Consider the following 8,046-nt stretch of genomic DNA (forward strand, 5'->3'; position numbering starts at 1 on the left):
TCTTCCAACAACACAAGAGAAGACCCTACACATGGACATAACCAGATGGTCAACACTGAAATCAGATTGATTATATTCTTTGCAGCCAAAGATGGAGAAGCTCTATACAGTCAGCAAAAACAAGACTGGGAGCTGACTGTGGCTCTGATCATGAACTCCTTATTGCCAAATTCAGACTTAAATTGAAGAAAGTAGGGAAAACCACTAGACCATTCAGGTATGACCTAAATCAAATCCCTTATGATTATACAGTGGAAGTGATAAACAGATTCAAAGGATTAGATCTGATAGACAGAGTGACTGATGAACTATGGATGGAGGTTCGTGACATTGTACAGGAGACAGGGATCAAGACCATCCCCATAGAAAAGAAATGCCAAAAAGCAAAATGCCTGTCTGAGGAGGCCTTACAAATAGCTGTGAAAAGAAGAGAAGTGAAAAGCAAAGGAGAAAAGGAAAGATATTCCCATTTGAATGCAGACTTCCAAAGGAAAGAAAGGAGAGATAAGAACGCTATCAATGCAAAGAAATAAAGGAAAATAACAGAAAAAAACAGAATGGGAAAGACAAGAGATCTCTTCAAGAAAATTAGAGATACCAGAGGAACATTTCATGTAAATTTGGGATCGATAAAGGACAGAAATGGTATGGACCTAAGAGAAGAAGAAGATATTAAGAAGAGGTGGTAAGAATACACAGAACTGTACAAAAAAGATCTTCATGACCCAGGTCATCATGATGGTGGGATCACTCACCTAGAGCCAGACATCCTGGAATGTGAAGTAAGGTGGGCCTTAGAAAGCATCACTACACACAAAGCTAGTGGAGGTGATGGAATTCCAGTTGAGCTATTTCAAATCCTGAAAGATGATGCTATGAAAGTGCTGCATGCAATATGCCAGCAAATTTGGAAAACCCAGCAGTGGCCACAGGACTGGAAAAGGTCAGTTTTCATTCCAATCCCAAAGAAAGGCAATGCCAAAGAATGCTCAAACTACCACACAATTGCACTCATCTCACACGTTAGTAAAATAATACTCAAAATTCTCCATGCCAGGCTTCAGCAATACATGAACCATGAACTTCCAGATGTTCAAGTTGGTTTTAGAAAAGGCAGAGGAACCAGAGGTCAAATTGCCAACATTTGCTGGATCATCGAAAAAAACAAGAGAGTTCCAGAAAGGCATCTGTTTCTGCTTTATTGACTATGCCAAAACCTTTGACTGTGTGGATCACAATAAACTGTGTAAAATTCTGAAAGAGATGGGAATACCAGACCACCTGACCTATCTGTTGAGAAACCTGTATGCAGGTCATGAAACAACAGTTAGAACTGGACATGGAACAGGAGACTGGTTCCAAATAGGAAAAGGGGTACATTGAGGCTGTGTATTGTCACCCTGTTTATTTAACTTAAATGCAGAGTACATCATGAGAAATGTTAATGTAGAAGAAGCACAAGCTGGAATCAAGATCCCAGGAGAAATATCAATAACCTCAGATATGCAGACAACACCACCCTTATGGCAGAAAGTGGAGAGGAACTAAAAAGCCCCTTGATGAAAGTGAAAGAGGAAAGTGAAAAAGTTGGCTTAAAGCTCAGCATTCAGAAAACTAAGATCATGGCACCTGGACCATCACTTCATGGGAAATAGATGGGGAGACAGTGGAAATATTGTCAGACTTTATTGTTTTGGGCTCCAAAATCACTGCAGATGGTGATTGCAGCCATGAAATTAAAAGATGCTTACTCTTTGGAATGAAAGTTATGACCAACCTAGATAGCATATTAAAAAGCAGAGACATTACTTTGCCATCAAAGGTCTGTCTAGTCAAGGCTATGGTTTTTCCAGTGGTCATGTATGGATGTGAGAGTTGGACTGTGAAGAAAGCTGAGTGCCAAAGAATTAATGCTTTTGAAATGTGGTGTTGGAGGAGACATTTGAGAGTCCCTTGGATTGCAAGGAGATCCAACCAGTCCATCCTAAAGCAGATCAGTCCTGGGTGTTCATTGGAAGGACTGATGTTGAAGCTGAACCTCCAATACTTTGGCCACCTGATGCAAAACGTTGAGTCATTGGGAAGACCCTGATACTGGGAGGGATTTGGGGAAGGAGGAGAAGGGGACGACAGAGGACAAGATGGCTGGATCTCATCACCGACCCAATGGTCATGAGTTTTTGTAATCTCTGGGAGTTGGTGATGGACAGGGAGGCCTGGCGTGCGCAATTCGTGGAGTCACAGAGTCGGACACTACTGAGCGACTGAACTGACTGAACTGTTAATAATTATACATTTAGCCTAAGATACAATGTTTTCTATTACAAGCTATGTTCTCCATCTAATATTCTTTTTTTTTTCTTGTTTTTATTTATTTATTTATTTATTTTCCAGTGGGTTTTGTCATACATTGATATGAATCAGCCATGGATTTACATGTATTCCCAATCCCGATCCCCCCTCCCACCTCCCTCTCCACCCGATTCCTCTGGGTCTTCCCAGTGCACCAGATACACCACATTAACAAATTGAAAGATAAAAACCATATGATTATCTCAATAGATGCAGAGAAAGCCTTTGACAAAATTCAACACTCATTTATGATTAAAACTCTCCAAAAAGCAGGAATAGAAGGAACATACCTCAACATAATAAAAGCTATATATGACAAACCCACAGCAAGCATCACCCTCAATGGTGAAAAATTGAAGGCATTTCCCCTGAAATCAGGAACAAGACAAGGGTGCCCACTCTCACCACTACTATTCAACATAGTGTTGGAAGTTCTGGCCACAGCAATCAGAGCAGAAAAAGAAGTAAAAGGAATCCAGATAGGAAAAGAAGAAGTAAAACTCTCACTGTTTGCAGATGACATGATCCTCTATATAGAAAACCCTAAAGACTCTACCAGAAAATTACTAGAGCTAATCAATGAATATAGTAAAGTTGCAGGATATAAAATTAACACACAGAAATCCCTTGCATTCCTCTATACTAACAATGAGAAAACAGAAAGAGAAATTAAGGAAACAATACCATTCACCATTGCAACAAAAAGAATAAAATACTTAGGAGTATATCTACCTAAAGAAACAAAGGACCTATACATAGAAAACTATAAAACACTGATGAAAGAAATCAAAGAGGACACAAACAGATGGAGAAACATACCGTGTTCATGGATTGGAAGAATCAATATTGTCAAAATGGCTATTCTACCCAAAGCAGTCTATAGATTCAATCCATCTAATATTCTTACTCTTTATTATGAATTAAAATAAAACAATCTTTTCTCCTTATCCTTCCAAATATTTATCTATGTATCTGGGATTTCAAAGCATGAATGTGTGGAAGGGGAATCATATATTAGGCAAATTATTCTTAATTCCTTGGAAATACATTAAAAGTAATTATATCTATATATATTAAATTATTTAGGGTCTAGAGAGAACACTTCATAATATACAAATTTGTTGTCCTTTGGGAAATGGTGTTCATGAATCTCATCCTCCTGAGAATTCTCCATCATCTTTAGATATTTTCCTTTGGGGCACAGAATGCATAAACACTACATGTGGTCAACAGTTTATTGATTTGAATGGCACTCTGTGTAGTAAATAGAAAATTATTCAGTATATAATTGGAACTTTAATGTAGTAGCTTAAAAACTGTGTTAAAAGTTCTAATCAAATTGTTTCAAACTTTACAATATATGTAACAAACTATAATCACAGATTATGAAGTGGTGTGAAATCCATTTGGAGAGGAATGAAATATCAGTACACTATTCAGCATGATGACAAAGACTAAATATTGAGGCAAAGATATTTCACGTGAATGAATATGCATATATGTCTTCTGTAAAGATGTTGGTTTTTTAAATGTTTTTGGCACAATGATTTAGGACTCAACATATGAAAATAATTGGTATGTCTTAAAATGTAAAGATAATATTTTCTTTTTTATACATATGTGTGTGTATATATACAGTTTAGTTCTATTTTACCTTATTTTTGTTAACCTTTTAAATTTTAATTTAGGGAAAAACAGTGAAAGAAGTGTAATGCAATATAACAAAATTTAGTATTGAAATTCTTTCTTTTTTTTTGTAATTTAGCTGGTATTCACAATATCTAACACAACTAACCCTAACTGTGTTCATAGGCTTTCTTTCTAATGATTTGTAATGTAAATTTTTTATAGCCTCTGTTGGGGAATCATTGGTGTGATATGATTGGTGAAGCTGGACAAAGGAATGATGTAACATGATAAAATTCTTATAAGATTATTTAGATATATGCATTCTACAATTGTTGTCATTATGATAAATTGTGTAAATGAGAAAAAAAAATATAACAGATTGCTGCACAATTTTCTGAATGTTGAAAGAATGTCCAAGAAAAATAAGTCATCTCTTTTCATTCATAAATTTCTATATACTAATATGTATGGTTTTGATACATGCATTTGAGCAAACACACTATATTCTGGCTTCTAATTATTTGTAAAAATGTTTTACTACTAAGAGGACAACTTTAGAGAGAACACATTTTTAATTAATCTTCATGTCCACTTTTACTGGATGTGCAAGCTTGAGTAATCTGTCTCACTCAATATATGCCAGTGAGGGGAATAGTTGTAAATAGACAATATTTATTTAATTGCACATTACCCAGACACATAATATCCTTACAATAGGGACATATGTGTCTCTTAATATTTGTGTCACCCTACTATGTAATTCATTATATATTGAAATTTATCAGGTAATCGTCTTTTTTTAGACTAAGCTTCTCTCAAAATTGTTTTCAGTATGTATTTTAGATAGAGAACAAAAAGGTAAGTATAAGGAATGCAAGCAGATGGAGATAAATTTCATTCATAAAAATTTTCTCCTTTAATATCTACATATTTTAACCTTACTTTAATTTTTCCTTCAAACTCACTACCCTATCCCTGAAAAACCTTTCTTACCTCTCTTGATTTACATAGAGCTTTACCATTATGTTTATATTTCTCTTCTTTTAACTTCCTCCACTTCATACAATCTCATGATGTCATATTTATATTTCTCTCTTTGCTTCTATATCCCTTATCCTTATTTTTCACTTTTTTCTACCACGTCCATTCTCAGAAATTTTAACCAGCAGAGGAAAATTGCAGTTTCTCAATACACACATTGACTTTACAGACTGTACTTGGCAGATTTTGTTTTAGCATACAAAATGGGAAGGATAGGTCACATCAGAGACCAAGGAGATGGAAATACTATAAAGAACGAAAAATAAGACTTTAAAAAAAAATTGTATTTATTTAGCTAGTTATTTTTGGCTGGGCTTCCCTGGTGGCTTAGATGGTAATACGGGAGACCTGGGTTGGATCGCTGGGTTGGGAAGATCCCCTGGAGAAAGGAATGGCAACCCACTCCAGTATTCTTGCCTGGAGAATCCCATGGTCAGAGGAACCTGGCAGCCAGTCCATGGGGTCGCAAAGAGTCGGACACAACCGAGCGACTGACACATACACATTTTTGGCTACTCTGGGTCTTCGTTGCTGTGTGGGCTTTCTCTAGTTCCTGGGAGTGTGGTCTACTCTGCATAGTTGTAGGGTGCGGGCTTTTCATTGGAGTGGCTTCTCTCCTTGCAGAGCACAGGTGCGAGAGAGCAGGGTCGGTAGTTGTGATGCAGGGGCCTACTTGCGGTGCAGCATACGAGATTCTCTTGAACCAGGAGTCGACCTGGTGTCCCCTTCATTGCAAGGCGGACTCTCAACCACTGGACCACCAGGGAAACCTAAGAATAGAAATAAGACTGTTTCCAACGCCCCATATTAATTTATATGAAATCGAATCAGGTTAGCTATGAGGATAAACGAGTCTAAGATCAGGCATTTGAGTTTGGTTAATTGAGTAAAATGGAAAAGATGCACTAGCTCTGTTTATTGAGGATGAATAGTGTGTGTGTGTGTGTGTGTGTGTGTGTGTGTGTGTGTACGTGTATGAAACCCGGGCTTCAATGATAGATATAATTTTGGTTCCCATCTGAGAACTTAATTGAACAGGAAATGACATATATCTAAACTCTTGCATGATATAAAGAGAGAAAAAGCATTCTTTATACTTTAAAAGTTCTCTATATCCCTGATTGACTTACATAAAAACTATCAACAATTAGTGCTGTTATGTAGATTATTCTCTAAAAGAACTGCAAGCTGAACTTTCAATTAATCTATCCAGATATTTTGCACATGTATCTATTATTATCTCTGAAAAAAAAAAAACTTTTAAAACATGAATGAGCACTGTTTTGCTGTACATGAAAAATTGCTTTGCCAACTTTACCTTAAATAATGATTATCCCTGTTATGTCTCCATTGGGTACTTTTTTTTTTTTCCTTTTCCTTTTTCTTCTATTCAGACAGAGCAATCGTCAGAAAACTGGAATGGGAAATCATACAAGTGTGGTAGTGTTTATCCTAGCAGGTTTAACAAGTGACCCACAAATGAAAATTGTTTTATTTATCTTCCTACTACTCACCTACTTGCTAAGCATCACTGGCAATCTGATTATCATCACACTCACCCTGGTAGATACTCACCTGAAGACCCCCATGTACTTTTTCCTTCGAAATTTTTCCTTTTTAGAAATTTCATTTACTACTAACATGCATCCCTAAATTGCTGGTTATGATGGCAACAGGAGACAAAACCATTTCCTGTAACAGTTGTGTGACTCAAGTGTTTTTTGCCTTTCTTCTTGGAGCATCTGAATTTTACTACTGGCAGCAATGTCCTTTGACTGCTACGTTGCCATCTGTAAGCCCCTGCGTTACACAACCATCATGAACAGTAAAATCTGCATGCAGCTTGTTGGTTTGCAGAATTCTTTGTCATCTTTCCACCACTCTCTGGCCTAAACCTTGACTTCTGTGCCTCTAACTTTGTTGATCACTTCTATTGCGACACCACTCCCCTCCTACAAATCTCCTGCTCAGATACAAAGTTAATCGAGATGATGGGATTCTTCTCAGCTGTGGTGACATTGGTGATCACATGGGTAATGGTGATCATATCATATACCTGTATTGCCTTGACCGTTCTAAGAATTTCCTCACCTAGTCATAGGAGAAAGGCTTTTTCAATGTGTTCTTCTCACATAGTTGTGATATCCCTTTCTTATGGCAGCTGCATCTATATGTATGTTAAACCTTCAGTCAAACAAAGAATATCTTTTTCCAAAGGAATTTCAGTGCTCAGTACCTCTGTTGCTCTGCTTTTGAAGCCTTTCATTTATACCTTAAGGAACGAACAGGTGAAGAAAGCCTTCATGAATATGATACACAGAGTTGTTTCTTTCTCAAAGAAATGAATATGATTTGCGCTATACATAAAGAAGATAAGCAAAAGGGCATCAATCAACAACAGCATATCCAATGTAGTTCTAATACATATTTCCTCCACTTTTCCTCTTGTTTCTACAATATTAATCTTTATTTAAAGCTTTATTTTTACACAAATTTTGTGCTAGAATTTTAATTTTATTTATATTCTTCTATAGAGATTTATTTTGAATCTCACCTTCTTTGTACATGTGAAAGAAATTGAGACACATTTTTAATTTGTTTCTTTATCTCTCAGTTCTAGTTAGTCAAGCCTAAAAGTATCCTTATATTTGAACTATATTTAGAGTAGCTTGTGATGCCATGTTATTACTATCTTTAGTTGTTATCACTTAATACCTACTTAAATCTAATTTATATTTTTCATACTATTAATTTATTAATGCATTCTATTTAAAATAATAGAAATTTATAACAAATTAATATAATGTTCATATACATATTTTTAAAATGTATACTAAAATATTATTATTGTTTTAATACATTCTTTAGAAATTAGTTCTTTATGAGAAAGTATATTTGAATACTATCTTGTGAGCAAAATAAATGATAGGCAGGAAGAAAACTACATATAATATGTGATTGACCAGACAATTTTATATGTTTATTTAAAAATCATAAAATGAAATATATTTTAAAGGCTATTTG

General features: G+C 35.6%; 1 pseudogene; it reads left to right on the plus strand.

The window, feature by feature from the left end:
• The first annotated feature begins 6,441 nt into the window (after positions 1-6,441).
• LOC122680233 lies at positions 6,442-7,367 on the plus strand (annotated as a pseudogene).
• Positions 7,368-8,046: the final 679 nt, after the last annotated feature.

Source organism: Cervus elaphus, chromosome 22 (genome assembly GCF_910594005.1).
Source record: "Cervus elaphus chromosome 22, mCerEla1.1, whole genome shotgun sequence".
Taxonomy (NCBI): Eukaryota; Metazoa; Chordata; class Mammalia; order Artiodactyla; family Cervidae; genus Cervus; species Cervus elaphus.